Source organism: Phoca vitulina, unplaced genomic scaffold, assembly GCF_004348235.1.
Source record: "Phoca vitulina isolate PV1807 unplaced genomic scaffold, GSC_HSeal_1.0 scaffold1, whole genome shotgun sequence".
NCBI lineage: Eukaryota > Metazoa > Chordata > Mammalia > Carnivora > Phocidae > Phoca > Phoca vitulina.
This window is the reverse complement of record NW_022589704.1, coordinates 65,066,044-65,084,517: the sequence shown is the minus strand read 5'-3', so window position 1 is coordinate 65,084,517 and position 18,474 is coordinate 65,066,044. Positions and strand designations below refer to the sequence as shown.

The window sequence follows — 18,474 nt, the reverse complement described above, 5'->3', positions numbered from 1 at the left end:
TACATAGGACTGAAAATCAGGGAAAAGTTCTGTGCTAGAGATGAAAATGTGGGAGTCAGTCTTGGGGTACTGAAGAGTTCACCGACAGTATATACAGTAAAGAGGCCAGAGAAATAGCTACATTTAAGGGGTGGGAGGAAAAAGGATAAACTGGAAAGATAGATCAGGGGGAATATGAAAACAAAATAGAGGACAGTCAAGGGAAAACAGGTTAACAGATAAAGTATCCATGTCATGTGGATATAGATTTTACAACCTGCAGTTTACCCTTGAGAGATGTTAATTCTTTGACAGTTGGTTCATCTTTAAAAGTAAACTGCACTAGACCTAGTCCAATGGGCTTTAGTGCAAAACCAGGAATGAACCTCGGCAGAGAATCCACTAGACTAGTTATAGTCCTGCCTCCAACATCTAGGGCTTAGGATCTAGGGTGCATTCAGAATAATAGGGCAACAACCTGATCTAAGAGGTTCTAGGAAGATAAGAACAGGCAAAAGTTGAGGCTTCATAGGATAATGGTCACCTATGAAATACTACCTGATCACCTTTAATCACAGTTTGATAAATAGATACAAATCAACCTATGTTCACCCTCCTTCCTGTCCCTGAGTCAACCACCAAAAATCCCCTTCCCCAGTGCTGCTAGTGATATTAGATCTCCTGAGCAGCCAGATATAAGCTAGATTAGGAATTTGAGAAGGAATGAGCTGGTCTTCTTAGGATGTTTTAACAACACATAAATCAGGAAAGGGTTCAGGGAAAGTACAGAGTAAAGGGAGATGACAGAACTAGATACTTCTATAACAATGATGGTTTTCCCAAAATATTATATGCCAGAAGTCATATTTGTGGGTAGGGTCGGGAATGAGAAAGAAGGATGGAATTAATGAGGTGGTTGGAAGAAAGGTTTTTTTTTTTAGGAATAAATTATAAACTAGAAAAGTCCTTCATCAATCGGACAAATAATCCTATCATTGTGTGTGTGTGTGTGTGTGTGTGTGTGTGTGTGTGTGTCTCTCTATCTAAAGACGTCACTCAATTAGTAGGTTTTAGTTTAGGATGTCTCCAATGAGGGAGTCAAGGAAAACTCATGTAGGATACAGATAGTGTGTCCCTCATTCATGGTTGTTTTTCTGGCACTTACCAGAATGTTGGTGACACAGTGAACACACCCAATATAGGTTTGACTGGAAAAGGAAAGAAGGACCAAGATTTCATTCATTATTAGAAATAATAAAGCAATAATTCATTTCTGTTAAATGTTGATTAGGTCCCTGATATTTTAACATTACACAGGTTCTCATTTAGTCCTCCAACAATCTTGTGAAGTCATTCCCATTTTACTGACAAACACTGAATGTCAAACTGATTAAGGGGCTTGGCCAATGCCATTTGTTTAAGTGGAAAGGTAGCATTCTCCCAAATGTGTTCAAATTTGAACTAAATTACTGAGCTTTTAACTTATCTGAAATAAGATCTTTAAGGGTCAAAAATTGATACTCTAGGGGCACCTGGGTGGCTCAATCAGTGAGGCGGCTGACTTCTGATTTCGGCTCAGGTTGTGATCTTGGGGTCCTGGGACAGAGGCCTGAGTCAGGCTCTGCACTCAGAGGGGAGTCTGCTTGAGGAGTCTCTCTCTCCCTCCCGTTCTGCCCCTAACACTGCTTGCGTGCACTCTCTCTAAAATAAATAATTTTTTTTTTTAAAGAAGAATTGATATTCTAAATGTAAGGAGATAAGGGAAAAACCTAAGGAAAGAACTACAAATAGCTTCATATCAGGTAAGGTTTTCTGGACAAATGAGTTAAAAAGGAAAAAAAAAAAACCCACACAACTGTTTTCAGAGCGTATTTTTAGAAATAAAGATTGAGGATGAGATTGTAGATTTTAACAATGGAGGATTAACAGATTGAGTCCTTTCAGTAGCAGAGTCTACTAATGTAGGAACAGGATGCTTTCCTCTTTTCAGATTATTTCAGAAGGGAATAGTCTTTTATCAATTGCTGATCACTTGAAGATTCCAACATAAATCTCCCAGGGATTTTTATATGACTTTTCTGTCCTTTGCTGCTAATGTGCAGTATCAGGATTCCATTAATGAAAATTACACTCAACATTAAGCATCTCTATCAGCGGTCTTCAACTCTGGATACACATTAGCAGAAAGCTCTTTTAAAAAGAGTGCTTTAGGCTTCCCCTCTAGAGAGTTTGATTTAATTGTTCCAGGGGCAAGGCATACATAGGGCCTGCTTTTGTTGTTATTTTAGGCTCTCTAGATAATTCTTTTTTTTTTTTAGATTTTATTTATTTGACAGAGACACAGTGAGAGAGGGAACACAAGCAGGGAGAGTGGGAGAGGGAGAAGCAGGCTTCCTGCGGAGCAGAGAGCCCCATGCGAGGCTCGATCCCAGGACCCTGGGATCATGACTTGAGCCGAAGGCAGACGCTTAACTGACTGAGCCACCCAGGCACCCCCAAAATAGATTCTTGATATAAAATGACCAAAAGTTATTTTGACTTAGATAGATTAGATGAAATCCAAAGCATGAATGGCCCAAAGTTTCCTGAAAAGGCTTAGAAATTAATGGTGATATAAATGAGGCACTGGGGTTTTATTACTAATTATAGTGTTGTAAAATCATTTTTAAAATATTTTATTCCCATTATAAAGATGGAAAAACCCATATTCTGAACAATAAAACACATAATCCAACATAATAAATGAATGAGTTAAAGAAAACCAGAATTCTTAATTCCCATTCCTGGGAATAACATCATGTTCCTAGACCTCACTACTTACCAAATTTGAAGACCTATGTGAAAACAGCCAGTGAAACAAAACAAATTTCTCCTAGAATCAACTTCCAATTAAACTCAGAAGTTTCAGAGATGAAAAAACAAAAAATCAGCACAACAGCAAATTCAGGATATAGAAACGAGCTGATGAAGGTCTTGTTCTTATTGTACTTTCTAAACCCTTAAATACACCTATCTAAAATGGTCACTTGCTAATTATAAAACATCAGATTCACAGGAGATAGGAATACCATGAAATTGTTTTTTAAACTAGAAAAAATTAATTTAAATTCAAAGACCTTCTAAATTCTAAAGTATAAATGTCTAAAATTAGAAAAATAAAATAAAATTCAGAAGCCCCTGGTCTTAAAGAATATCTATATGCTAGTTTATATGTAGACATTACAAGAGGGCATTAATAATAAATAAAAATATCCACAAAATGATATTTTATAAGGCTAAAACAATATGCATTATTCTAACAGTCTGTGAGACTGGGTTAAAATCAATGGATTATTCTCAGGGGTAAAAATATGTTTCTCTCTGAAGAGAAAGAACTGAAATACCACAAATTAAAATAATCCAACTACAAAGCTGTGGCTACCAGTTATGTAGACTATGGTTTCTCAAACTCTAGTGTGACAATGAATCACCTGAGAATGTTGTTTAAATGCAGATTCAAATGGGAAAAGATCAAGATAAGATCCATCTTTAGTCTCTGTTGTCCCTTCCAGGTGGAAAAGGACACATTGCAAAAACATTAGTTAAGCTGTTAGTTTAATTTAAAAATTCCAACTGAAGCAATCTTCTAAAGCAGTAAAAACAGAGCATTTCATAACTGCACATGAAAGTAACATTTAATAAAATAAGAGGAAAGTGGTTCTTTCCATTTCTTGTTCCTATATTCAAGAGAATAAACTTTTACATCCCCAGGGATTTAAGGTCTGGTTCCAGGTGACTTTAACTGGCACAAAGCCTAATTGGTATATGAAATGTGCTTGCTACTGCAAGAATTAAAGCATGATATAAAGAGTTAAGGGTAATCACAAAAAGCAAAAAATTACAAAACTATATACCTAAAATGTAGCATAGATTGTAGATTAAGAAAAGTATAGCACTGCAAAATTAATATATACTGAATCACTGCCACACATTATCATCTAGATTTCCCAATCAAATTAAAACAAAACAAAACAAAACAACAACAACAAAAAACTTGTCCTAATAATAAACCTTATGGGCTCGGGCAGAGATTTTATTAAGTGCCCTCATCTGCTGGTTAGGGAAGGGAGGAGTGGCAGGAAGTCATTTCTGCTTGTATTCATTGGTAAAATCAAATTTCACAGTGACTTGCTATTGTGGTTTGTTAGTTTTGATTATGTCTAAGTCCATGTCCACATCCTTGCCTGCAATTCTTCTGAGCAGGAAGTGACTTGTGGATGTATGACAGGTGACAAACACTGATGCAAAGCAAACTGCACCGAGATGGAGGAGGCAGAAACATCCCAAAGATCCCAGCTAAAGACAAAGTAGAGTAGCTCTGGCTGGCTGGAAAATGCCACCAGTGGACAACTAATTGCATGTAATTGTCATAGAGTAGGATGACTTTCTGAACAGTAGTATCTGCAGGTTATGTGACAAAGAGCCTAGTGACAGAGTTGACCTCCAACAACTTAGAGGCACAGGTTTTAATACAGAAAAGCGTGTGGCCAAACATCCAACTTCTCAGCTAAACCTGGTCAGATAAGCATCTCCATTAACAATATTATCTTTGAAGGTGAAAGGTTATAGACAGGATCTTGATTTTGTGGACCAGCCAATTCTACCGTTACAGTTTGGAGCAAACAAGTAATTATGGAACTATAATACACTTTGGGGAGAGGGTAGGATGATGGTGAAGGGGAGCTCACATACTCTCCAGCTACTGTGAATGAATCTGCAGCTGTGAAAGATATATACTGATAATTTATGACATACTAGACAGTAGAGAAATTTTGAGGAGTGATTTGAGTGGTCCCACAGATTACCCACTTAACTAGTACTTCCCCTGGGCAGAAGGACTACATTTTAAAAGATTTCTCTGTGTATTTACCTTGTAAACATAATTGATGGCTCTTGGATTAGTAAGGAGACAAAAACTACATAGTGATTTGAAAAAGGAAAGTTTAATCTATTATTGAGAGGATTGGAGTAACAGGGAATTGGTGGGTGAGTGAAAGAGAATTCTAAATGTTATAGAAGTAGATACAAGGGGCAACCACTACCCACAAGGCTGAGATGAGGGCCCAAGGAAGAACCCTCCCCTCACCGCGCTGAGATCCAGAGATCTCTACAGAGAGAGCACAGTGTTGGCTCCCTGATGGTGGAAAAGTGACAGAGGTGTTTCACTAGTGAGACTTGCCAAAAAAATCTGCCCTCTGTGGAGTCCCAGAAGAAGCCAGTCATAGCGAGGTGTCAAACCCTGGAACCTGCTAGGTGCTGAGGATAACCGCTTGCTTCTGGTTGCTGATGGCACCTGGAGTTAAGAAGCTGTCTTCTACAAGAGTCTAGTGTACGTTCATGTATAGCCTGGGCCAATATGGCGCCAGGCTGGTTCCTGGGATAAAATCTGGGCAGCAGGCTCCCTAGAAACCCAGTTTTGTGGGCCCCCCAGAGTGCACATGTGTGGGGCTAAACACAGAGTGTGGGGATCGGTGACTTAGGCAAGGGAACAGGTCCATGATGTCTATAACTCCAGGGTACAACACTACTGCCCAAGTCAAGCTCTGGAGAAAGTGCAGGGGGTAGGGGTGTGCCAACTCTAGAGAAAGATGTGCCACACAATTACCTAACACTAGTGAAAACTATGTGGAGGCTGAGAAATAGAGAAAAAATATGCCCAGAAAGAGCCTAACCAGGAAGCCACCCTGAAACCAGGAAGGGAAGCACCTTCTATTTCCAGTGTCCCTCCAGTGCCCTCTACTGGTAAGGCTTAACATCAATACCAGTCAGCAAAGGAGAAATATTTACAGGGCCCTGCTCCATTATTACAGAGCAGAAGAGACTACATTTGGACCTGAGAGACAATAAATTGGTAACAGCATAGTCTACCCTTTTGACTACTCAGTTTCCATATGTACACACTTTCTCACACATTTGAACTCTTGTACAATAACAAAACAACTCTATATTCTACCTAACAAGATGCAAGCATCCTCCTTACAAGTGAAGAGGAAACCTCAAAATGAGATGCAGAGTGCCGATAGCCATTGTATCCATTACTGTGACATTCTGAATTACTTTTCAAATTCTGTCACAATCCCACCTAATATTCTGTTACCTAAAGACTAAATTATAAACTTAATATTAAACAATTCCAATGTAATAATTTGTTTAAAGAAGAAGAAGAAAATGGGAAGGAGAGAAGAAAATGTCACCTCCAAAAATAAAGGTCTATTAAGTATAGTGACCCAGCTGAATGCCCAGAAATGTTACTGAAATGCTCCCAAATTTTTCTGGGTCTGATTACCCTCTGGTTCTCATAGACTTCACAAAGACATCTAAAGTACTTGCTACTTTTTGCTCATCAGATACAATCAACATAGTATTATCAACATAGTAAATCAAGGTGATATTTTGTGGGTTGTTGGGATAATTAAGATTTCTAGGACAGGAGAACTGACCTGGCCTTGGCTGTGCTAGATAAAAGCAAATTGCCTTTGGTGGTCCTTGTAAATTGGTATGGAGAAAAAGCAATTAACCAAGTCAATAGCTATATACCAAATGCCAGAGGCTGTGTTGATTATATCAAGTAAAGATATCACATCTGGGACAGCAAGCACATTTGGAATCATCCAGTGATTAAGTTTACAATAGTCCATTCATTTTCTAAGATTCATCCAACTTTTGCAAAGGCCAAATGAGCTAATCGAGATGTGATAGATATCTCAAGTCTTATTTCAAATCTTTGACGGTGGCACTGATCTCAACAATCCCCTTGGGGATACAGTATTATCTCTGATTTACTATCTTAGAAGGAAGAGAAGTTCTAAGGTCTTCCACTTAGCTCTCCTATCACAATGGTCCTCAATCTATGACTTAGAGAACCAATATAGGGATTCTGCCAGTCATCCAGAATGTCTTCCTTACACATTAAGGAAATGGAGAAATAAGCACAGGGTAGATCTGCTGACACCTGGGCCCCCTGTGAGTCAGACTTGAGCAAAGACTCCATCTATTACCTAACTACTCTAATTCCCCATTATGACTAGAGGGCCACAAATGGTATTTTGGCTCCCTAGGAATTCGTATGAAAGGTCTGAGTATTTTCTTTTCCCCAAAGCATGGCTACATGTCTCTCTGGAGAAGGCTTTTGAGGAAGATCTGTGGTAAATGCTTGAAGCAATTGTGCAGCCTTCCTCAAGACTAGGCCTCAACTTCAATCAAAGGGCTCTGGGCCTGTGAAGTGACTTACATTTGGAAACTGGGTAAGAGGTAATGATGCTCAACTGTGGCAACCAAAGTCCATGTTTTTGCCCCCAGGCCTAGTTTTTTCTGGTATATACACAAAGTGATACTGTGGTACTGCCCATCTATTTCATTCATTCCATTTGCAAAACAATGCCTTCTGATTACATCTCTGTCCCCGATTTCCATTACTGCATATATCCCTTCTTTGTCTTTGGTGATTAAATGCTACCACTTGTCTTCTGCTACTATGGGATCCCATCATCTCCACTGAAACCAGGGAGCCAATCTTAATAGCCTACAAAGGAGAGCAACCACAGATTTTTTTCCCCCACTAATGCAGGGACTTCCCTCACTAATGTTTTTCTCAATATCTTAGTAAAGGGAGAGTATACTGGGCCTTATCATGGAACATAGTTAGAGGATAGGCATGCAGATTGCACACAGTAAGTTCAGCGAATATTCCTTTTATGAAGGAGTCCCAAAACTCACAATTAGTAGACAATTTCTATCCACTCATTCTCCCTTTTGAGGCCTCAGAATATTAAGGGATAAGGGAATGGGGGAGCAAGTGAGGAAGACTGCTTGCTGCTCAATTGCTATCACTTTGCATTCACCTTTCTACAGGCTTATCTACAACTCAATGGGTACTCATCCTCCACCTTTCAGCTTCCATTCCTCTCTAGAAAACGTGTCAGTGAACTTTCTATAAAGGGCTAAAGAGTAAATATGTTTTACTTTGTGGACCTTACGGTCTCTACTACAACTACTCAACTCTATTTTAGTTGTGCAAAAGCACTCATACACAATAGACAAATGAATGGGCACAGCCAGTTCCAATAAAATTTTGTTTACAAAAACAGGTGGTGGATAGAATTTGGCCCAAAGGCTGTAGTTTCCCAACTCCTGGTCTAGAAATCCAAAAAGTCTTCAACCTGAACATTTACATATTTCCCTGTACTTACCCAGTCTCCATTAACTTCCACATTCCCAGATATAAAAGAACCAAATAGTCCTTCACAAACCCGTAACATCATTAAAAAAAAAAAAAAAAAGGCATAAAATCAATGTCTGCCTTTAAGATTAGGCGATATTTGCACCTATTTTGAAACATACAATATCCCTCCACTTATCTAGTCACCATCTGAAATTCCTGCATTACCCACCCCTCATGGGTAAAGAATGAAAACGTCTTATTAATACATGTTTCAGTTGGAAATAAACCAGTGTCAGACTAAACTTTAATTCTTCTCTCAAAAGCCAACCTCAAACAGGATAATTTTCCTCAGGACCATACATAGTCAGTTACCACACAGTGAGGTCTATGAGAATGCTGAATGCCAAGCTCCATATAGGGAAGAGAGGGATACCTAATTCTGTGGGATTTGTACTTAATTCTTTAGGTAAAGGGGAGAGGCCCTGAGGGGTTTTAAATAAGGTGATGACCTAATCCCACAACTGAAATTTTAAAATGCTTATTCTTAAAGCTGTGCTGCATATAGATTTTTGGGGGCTGAGGGGCAAGCCAGAAAGGAGACTGAAGGTGATTAGGAGGCTATTAAAAGTAATCCAGGTGAGAGATTGAATAGAAGGGGTGTGGAGGTTTGGTAAGAGATCTGGGAGTCAGGGTTAGTTGAATTCAGCAAATGAATTGATGTGGAGGCTGGGAAGGTTGTTAAATGGTGAAGTGTGTAAAGATGGGTTCTTGACTTGCTGAAAAAGACCAGCTAAGGAACACTCTCTGTTCTAGATTATCTGCAAAGGAGGACCTGGAGCTAAAATAACAGGGCAAGAGGCCATGAATGCTAACAGAGGTCATGATAGAGGGTAAGGGTATGAGAAGGAGACTGAGGTAATGACAGCAACAAGTCTTAATCAGTTCAAAAAAAATGGGTCATATCTGAGAAAAACAAAGGTCATGGTCAAAAAGCTCAAATAAAACAAAGAAAATAATTTGCATCAGAAGTCCTAGGTATGCAAATTATATATATTATATATTTTATACACATACACACACACACACACACACACACAAAGAGAGCATTGTTTGCTCACAGGGAGGAAAATCAGGTGTCAGAGGGCAACAATGAAAGGAAGACTTATCATATACACCTCCTTACTTTTTTAAAATTTGGGACCCTGTGAAGAGAGTGACTACTTAAAAAATAAGCTGGAAAAAAGTGAAGATAGAATAAAGATTTTCTGACAGGTAATATCTCAAATTTCTTAATCCCATTTCTCAAGAAGCTACTGGGGAATGTACTCCATCTACATGAGACAGTAAATAAACAATAAAATCATCCGTATCTAAGAAATAGGGATTCCATCAGAAATGTCAGTAAAGAAAAATCCCAAACAACTGCTATGGAACAGCTCTAGCAAGCAATAGTCCAAATTGGAACGAGAGGACAGAGAGCTTCAGAAGAAACCAATAAATCGGTGTGATTATGTGGAAAAATCATACTGAAAAGATGTGGGAGTATATAGAAATAGAAACTGATATGTGGAAAAACTAAGCTATCTTTTTCTTAAATGAATTAATTATTAACTCCATGATTAAAATAATTTTACTCAGACTCACAATATACTTGCCTCAGTAAACAATATGTACATAATCATCATAAGTAAATACTAAAATGGAAACAAAAAATGTGAGAATTATATTGGGAGGCAGAAGAAGGGAGAGCAAGGGGAATGTGTGTAAGAGAGCTAAATATTTATCTCCTTTAATGGGAAGTCAGTAGACAATATCAAATATTGATAACTTAAGAAATAGCAGTATATGCACATTATTGCAAAAGACAAATACCGCAAAAAACACCTAAAAGAGGTTGACGTTGTTGCCTAGAGGCAGCAGGACTGGGGGAGATGAGAGTTGACTGGATTTTTAAAAAATTTTTTATTCTTAATTTTTTTAGAAGATTTATTTATTGGAGAGTGAGTGACTGAGTGGGGAGAAGCAGACTCCCCACTGAGCAGGGAGTCCAACACGGGGACCCAGGGGATCCCACAGATACCCTAGTATGCTAGTAGAATGACTCTGCACATTAAAGCATCATTTTTATCTCCACAATAAGTTAAATAAAAAAAAAAAAAAAAAGAGTTGACTGGATTTTTGTTGCTATTGCTGTTGTGAGCCTTTTAATAATTCTTTCTAATTTTACTTACATATAAGTAGGATAGAAGTACAGGATTTGGAATCAGACAGCCCGGATTTGAATACTGGCTCTGACATCTCACTGGCCTCATAGAGGCAAATTACTTAATCTCTCAATTTTCTTGTCTCTAAAATAGGGAGAAAAATAGCATGCACCTCATTGAGTGGCTTTGAAGATTAAATGTTTAATTCACGTAAATTGCTTAAAATATGCCTGGCACATAAGTGCTCAATAGTAAAATAGTAAATAAGGGCTAATACTTATTAAGACAACAAATATTAACTCTTGTTAATTAATAAAAAATATAAAGACATTAATTAATAACTAAAACCTCATTTTAAAAACAGGAGCCACATATTAAAGTCTTTTCCCTCTGTGAGAAAACTCACAAAGTTAACACCCCCAGGTACTAAGTTGGACTTTATTTCTTGAGACTACAGTCTTCACTTTAATCCACAGTTAGGGGTGGGGGTGGGGGAGGAGAAGACTGGTGAAAAATTCTACTTAGTGCTGGAAAGGGGGAGCTCAAACTAGAATCTGAAGGGTGAGTTTTAGCTAGATAGGCCAAAAGAGGAGGGAAGAGAGTTCCAGGCAGGGATGATGACCCTTGAAAAGACAAAGGCAGGAGGAACACGGTGATAAAAAAAGGCTAGCAGAGCCAGAACAGAGAGTAACATGACAGAGGTGTGCGCACTATGCAGGAACAAAATCGTGCCAGGCCTTTAGGCTGAGTCAAGGAGTTTACCTTATCCTAAGGTAATGAAGGGCTTTAAGCAGTTTTGAATGTTTTGAAAAGATCCCTCTGGGTACAGCATGGGGAACCAACCAGCAAGAATTCAGATAATCAATAGGGAGGCCATTTGCAAAAATCCAGGCAAGAGATGATGGTAGTGACAGGAATGGAGAAAAGTAGATAGATTTGAAAAGTATTTATGTAAGGGGCGCCTGGGTGGCTCAGTCGTTAAGCGTCTTCGGCTCAGGTCATGATCCCAGGGTCCTGGGATTGATTCCTGCATCGGGCTCCCTGCTCCGCGGGAAGCCTGCTTCTCCCTCTCCCACTCCCCCTGCTTGTGTTCCCTCTCTCGCTGTGTCTGTCAAATAAATAAATAAAACCTTAGAAAAAAAAAAAGTATTTATGTAAGAGGTAAAACTGACAAAATGCCTTTTTTTTTTTTTTTTTGGTCTAGTCTGATTATATGATTTAAGTAAAAGCTGCCCCCCTTAACTCCTCACCAACAGCAATATACTCAATTGTAAAACATTCATAAACAAAAACTATAAGACATTTCAATCATAAAGTTAACTCTTCACTTCTAAATGGTAAAACCCAGGTCTTGGAACAAAACCAAAAGGCACAAAAATAATATAGAATTCAAAGGAATAAGATGGAAATAACAGCAACCTAAATTCAATAGACTAATTATGTACATGAAACAAGTTTCCTAACTCCTCAATTTCTGTGGTTGCTGCCCATAAAAAAAGCAAATATCCTGCCTGCCCGATGCCTCTCCCCTCCTTGTGCCACTTTTACCCTAATATTTTTACTCCACAATAGGCTTAGAGGAAAGAGAAATATTCCATGCTTTGCAAATATCTAAAGGGGTGTGTGTGTGTGTGTGTGTGTGTGTGTACGAACACAGGCACAAAAGCAGATTATATTCAATCATATATGTAAAGTGCATGATAGAATTATGAATAGGACATCTCCCCCCAGCTCAGGTGTATATTGAGGTGTGTGTGTTGTGGGGTACAGTTTCCTAAGTGAGGTGAGAACTCAACTGAGTCTTAAAAACCAGAAAGAGTTATAGAGGTAAAGATAAAAGGAAGGTATCTCAGCAGGGGGGGAGTAACAAGAGAAAAGCACACAGGAAAAAACAATGAACTCTGTTGTTGGAATATAAAATTTTGGTTTACGGAGTACAGATCCATAGTTAAACAAGGGTCAGATTCTGTGGGACCATTTTAAGGACCATGGGTTCTATCCTGAGCAATGAGAAGTTACTAAAAGATTTAAGCAGAGGAGAAATTCAGGTTTACATTTTTAGAGATCATTAGCTGAGGGGTTCTGCTGAGAACGGATTTGAGCTTAACACCATCTGCTAAGATTTCAGGTAGCAGGTGGCTATGGTACCCCAGTTAAGAGTTGATGAGACCCTGAACTAGAGAAGTAGAATTTGTGGGGGAAAGAAGGGTGAAAACGTTAACAGATTCAGTGATCTGATAGTTGTGGAGGCTAAGAAAAGAGAGTAAAAAAATGACTTCTGGATTTCTGCCATGATAGTTGGATAGTGGTACAGATCCATAAGCCATTCTCCAAAATCCCTGCAGCCAAATATGTTTTAAAATTCAGAATATTTTGAAAAAAAATTCAGAGTATTTTGGATGTTAGAAAGGAGATATGGTTTACATACCCAATATAACAGTGTACCCCCAGCAGTTCCTGGAACAATACCAAGTAATCAAATATAGCAGCATATCTGTAGAAGACACATCCCACCAAGTGGAATAAATGATAAATAGCTTCCTGACAGTGCATTTAGGTTTTGTAGCAAATTGAGTTCAAGTTTTGCTGACAAATGAGTTACCAAAAACATTTTGGTTTTCAGAGACTTTTTTTTTTGGTTCTGGAATTGTGGATAAGAAATGTTAAATGTAGTAACACCTACAAATAAAATATAGGAAGTAAAACAGGTTGTTTTTGTCTTTGATGGGATGAAGGTTCTGGTTTACTCAGGTATAATCTCAGATAATTATGACATCTTAAAGATGTCCAGCGGGGATTGGGATAGATGAACAAACTGGTTGGGACAGCTTGAAACTAAAACAATTACAGGGAAAATGTAAACTCGGGGAAATACTCTATTTGGTGCCAAAAATATGAGCCCCACTCAGAGAATGACTCAAGGAAATTTCATCTGTCAATAGTCACTAATGACCCAGTATTCAGAGTCCTCCTTGTCTCTGCTGTACCACATAAATTAATGCATTCTGGTCTCTTGCCATTGCTGGCACCGATTTGAATTCAATGTTGCTATTAGCAGTACATTAATTGTGTTAAAATTACCCAAATTATAGAAAATGAATTATTCTGATATTGATGCATAATTCTGATGCATAATTAGGTGATTGAAAATATGTTCTTCTCTATCAGATTTTCTAACCATAAAAGATCTGTCATAACAAATGCATTTCTACACTTTATGAACCAGAGAACTGAATATGTTCTCAAGATGATTTGGGCATTGATCATTTGCAAAATATTAAATATACTTATTTTCTTTTAGAGAAAAATTCTTTCTATCAGGAGTGAAAATTAAAAGCTTCTATGGAAGGCTTAATCATCCCATCAGAGCTTCCAAGCCTATGTCCCTACAGGTCACTTAGGGACCTCATCCAACCTCTCAATCTCCCAATCTAGTCTTTTTAGGGGCTAGGAGTCTGATTCCTAGAATTTGTCTCTTATATCTGTTTAGTAAAAGAAAAATATATATAAAATGTGAACAGACTACAACAATAAACTGGCTTATGTTTACTTTAATAATTTTTTTTAACATCCCATCTAGCACTATTAACATGCCATAAAATTTAGAACTTAGAACAGAGCTGGACAGAATTATTTTTCTCTCTCAAACTTTCACTTGGTAATTGTTACCATCAAAATCCCCTCAGAAAAACTTTTCGTTTTGCCTGTCCCCAAACATACTACACTATGTTGAAGGATCCATTTAAAACACAGTAATGTACAGTGAAATTTCATACAGTTCCTATGTTTGAGAGATTTAGTCTAGCATCAGGTCCTAGAGTCTCAAGTCCTAAATGTTTAATGAGAATTAGAGTACAATTCTATATTTTTAAAAATGTACAGTTTGGTTTTCTTGCTTTCAAATATGTGTGTGTATATGACACAGTATCCTAATAGAAAAATCAGCCTTAAAAACGCAAATTCAATAGGATGCCATTTTTTGCATTGTAGGTTCCAGCCATTTGTGGTCATAAAAATCAATCCAGTGTGTTGAAACCAGTATTTTTAAAATAATAGAGAAAATCCACGTTGTGAGGTTAATTATTGTTTTGTGAGCCTTGTTACACACACACACACACACACACAGAGTGTACTGCACTGAAGCATAGAATACATTTCTTATTGAGGATTACAGTCCAAAAAGAAGTTTTAAAAATACTAATGTTGAAGAAGTGTGCTTGCCAGCCCAAAATCTAGAGTGTTGCCAATGGAGGGATGACCCTGGGTTGCTGCCTCATAAAATATATTTTAAGCCAATACAATAAAAGATCAGAAGACTAAATTATGTTGTCCATGTTGACTTAAAAAATTAACTGTGGCTCTGAAATACCAAGGAAGGATTAAACATCTCAATCCACATGGCATCTTCAATACACATGTGATCCACAGTAAGAGAAGAATGACATCCTCACTCATTCTTCCTGGAGTTAGGCATCATCTGGACAAGTAGAAATTAGGGTAAATCAGAGCTGGACAAAGAACAACGGACTATTCTGTACTCATAAAGGCCTTACAAACTATATGAAAGACAAAAAGATAAACATCTTATGATAAGTGGGATTAAAGGTGGTGAAAAGATAACATGAGCCTTGAGTCAAGTCTCTGGAATAATAATGCCATGTCTACCACTAACTTGCTAACTTGCTGAAGTTAGAATACCTCTCTCAGCTTTGGTTTATCACAAACTGGATGGATTGACTAAATATCCAAAGTGAGAAGGGCATCCTGATAATGCTAGGACAAGAGGAGATTCCTGATTTAAAGCCTCATTATCTTAATCTAGGGAAGTTTGTTTGTTTGTTTGTTTTTTCTATTTTACAGATAGTTTAACTGAGGCACACTGTTACTCTAGCTAATGTAAACATGTTACATTTCTCCCTTAAGAGTAAAGATAGTCTAATGACATCTGGGTCAATAATCAATGAAGTTTAAATTAATACTCTAAACTTGAGGAACAACACCTACCTCTAATTTTTAAATAGTATTTAACATATGTATTTCTCTGAATGGAGAGATTAGGACGGCCAGCCAGGCTCTTTTGACAAAAGCAGAAAGCATTGCTTGAAAATATCATTAATAATGACGTCCTGTTTGTGTGGCTGACTTTTTATCTTTAACTGCACGTTAAAAAAATAATAATAAATAAAACAAAAATGAGAGAGAGGGAGGCAAACCGTAAGAGACTCAACTATGGGAAACAAAATGAGGGTTCCTGGAGGGGAGGGGGGTGGAGGGATAGGGTAACTGGGTGATGGGCATTAAGGAGGGCACTTGACGGAATGAGCACTGGGTGTTATATACAACTGAACTCTACCTCTGAAACTAATAATACAGTATTTGTTAATTTGAATTTAAACAAAATATTTAATAAAAACAACAACAAACTATAGGATTTGCCTAAGGTATTTTGTTAAGTGTGCAAATTTAAAATATATTTTTAAAAACCAGCAAATATAGCATAAACAAATGTAGGCACTGGAATTGCCATTTATTATTAGAAATCTCTATGTATAAATGCTATAGTTAAAGCGATATAAAAAGAAAGATGCTTGGTACAAATAAGCTGCAGAATGTTTAAACTAATATGTATGCTAGACTTCAGATATTAAAAAGTAAAAGTTAAATTTAAAGAATTCTAATTGTAGGGTATGACTTTAACCTCATGTCTTTTAGCCACAGACTCAAAGAAAATGTATACAGTAAAAGCAGCAACAGATTTTCTCACAACCGGAAATTCTCAAATGAAAACACAGCAACTTTCTTATTTTTTAACAACAGAATTTGAATTTAAATGTCTTCATTATGTAGTATAACTTTTATAGCAAGTTACACTGGCTTAATCACATTTTCTAAAATCAGAAAAATTGTTAACTCTATGGGGTTCTAAAAACAAATATAGTTATTTGATGAGTTTGAAGTGAAGTGTTTTTGATGAGTTTTGAGAGAGAAGGAAATAAAAGGCTAAGGTAAGCACCCGTTTCACCCTCAATTCTTAAGCTTCAGAAAAGCCTAATTAGGCAGGGAAAGGAATTTGGGCCTGGCACACCCAGGTTCAGTCGTGGCAGGATCCTGAAACAAAGTTTTTCTGAACCTTTGAGTCATACGCCACAGGCAAACCGGAGCCGCGATATACAGGGCTTAAGTCAACAGGTCCTTTCACGAGATAGTGTGCGGTTGGTGAGTGGCAGTTGGATTTCTTCCTGCCACGAAGAAAATAACTCTTCCCGATCAAACCGGAAAGCGGGCGCAGCTCTGGCTTAGGGAGTGCACCCGGAAAAGTGTACAGACCAGAGAGAGGGAGAGAGAGAGATGTCCGCGTCCCGACCACAGAGCGCTTTCCAAACCACTCGGAAACCATTTAAATGGCTAGGGCGGCCGCGGTTTCCAGCCTAGGACTGTCTGGGGTCCGGCTGGGAAAGTTGCCCGGCAAAGCCATGCCCTTTCCCGTCGCGGACTTGTTCCCCACCCCCCACCCCCGCCCGCCCCGGCACCGGGACGAGAGGAGCCCAGCAACCTGTTAGCACGCGTGCAAACGCGGCCGTCTCGCGCCTAGCCCAGCCCCTCAGACCTCCCCCCACCCCCAACTCTGAGACTCTCCCAGGGTCAAGCTGCGGGCCACCGGGACTTCTGACCGGGTCCGGCTCCTCGGGAGCCTCCCTACAGAGACTGCCAGGGGCGACAGGGCTAACCCCCGGCGCGCCACCTGCCCCGGCCTCAGGCGCCCCTTTCGGCGTCTCGGGAGGGGCAACTGAAACACTGCTCTCGAGACCACCTCCAACCGGCCACTGGGACCGTACCCCTCTTCCCACCACGTGAACCTTCGAGTCCGTCCTACCGCCCCTTCCGACGCTGCCCAGGGTCTACTGGTCCCCCCGCCCCTGGCCCGAGCGCCGGTCCGCCCGCTTACCTGGCGGGTGGGCACGGCAGGACGGCGGGAAGCAGCGGCCGGGCGGGCGCTGGACTTGGGCCGGGCGCCAGGTGCAGGTGGTGGCGGCGGCGGCGCCTCCGGTTGCTGTCGCTACAGTTGCCGCTCAGTCCAGCTCCGCCTCCGCCGCCGCCGCCTCCTGCCTTCCCGCTGGGTCTCCTGCGTTGCCAGGAGAGGCCGAACCGAGGCTCCGCTTCCTCTCGGAGTCTCCCAGGTGAGCTCCAGCCTGCGACGTCGGCAGGGGCGAGGCCCCCGCCCCGCGCCTGCGCGCCAGGCTCCCGCCCCGCCCAAGCCCTACCTGAGCGCGCCAGGTGAGGATCGAGCGCCGCGCTCGCTGGGTGGGGGCGCTGTCCCCGCCGAGCGCAGCCGCCGCTCCCCTTCTCTCCGCGGACCGTGAGGCTGGTTCTCCAAGCGAGGCGCGTCTCTGTCCGTCTACATTTGAGGAGTCCTGCCCTGACCTGGTGGCAGTGGTCACCTTGTAACCAGAAGTCAGTCTGGGTCCTTGGGGAACCAGAAGGTCTGTATTCCCCTCACACACTTCTGCTCCTCTCCACGGTTCGCCAAAATGAAGGGGTGCCCTGCCGGGAGACTGGGGGGCCCAGTGCCCCGGAGAACCACCTCATGACGGCTGCAACTGTTGGCTCGTACGGTTTACTCGAGCAAGGTTCAGCAGCTTCTGTCACCAGTTAGGTTCGTGAGCTATTGGGTGAGCTTCCTTCCCATATACTAGTCTTGATTTCATCACTTGACTCATTCGGCACAGCTAGTGGTTTCCGTTTCTGTAAGCGCGCGCTCTGGTAGGGGCGCCTCACGTCCAAAGGAGGAGCCTCCCTCTTCCAGGGAAGAGCCTCTGGTATTTGGCAGAGCGTTACTAACTTGGGGGGCACCAACCCTTCCTGGATTGCTATCGAAAGGCAAACCAATTCCCAGAGGAGAGAGAAAGCAGCGACAATAGAGAGAAACCTGCTGTCCTTGTTTGGAAAGACACTGGCTTCCTGGAGAGGTTTTCCTTCCACTGTAGGTTTGCTTGAAAGCTCACCAGCTATTGGGAGGGTGACAATGCAGACTCTAGGGAGATAGGGGGTTTTGCCACTGTTTTTAAAGACAGAATTTGTCTAACAGTATTT

The 18,474-nt window shown here is 40.2% G+C and overlaps 1 protein-coding gene across 1 annotated transcript in view; it reads right to left on the bottom strand.

Annotated features, from left to right (window-relative positions):
- Positions 1–17,546, bottom strand: part of GALNT3 (polypeptide N-acetylgalactosaminyltransferase 3) — a 42,917-nt gene extending 25,371 nt beyond the window's left edge. Inside the window, exons 1-2 of the mRNA XM_032409084.1 lie at positions 17,330–17,546; positions 1,145–1,187 (exon numbers count right to left, since the gene is read on the bottom strand). The gene's annotated coding sequence lies outside the window, so the exon portion shown is untranslated. The remainder of the gene's footprint in view (positions 1–1,144; positions 1,188–17,329) is intronic.
- Positions 17,547–18,474: the final 928 nt, after the last annotated feature.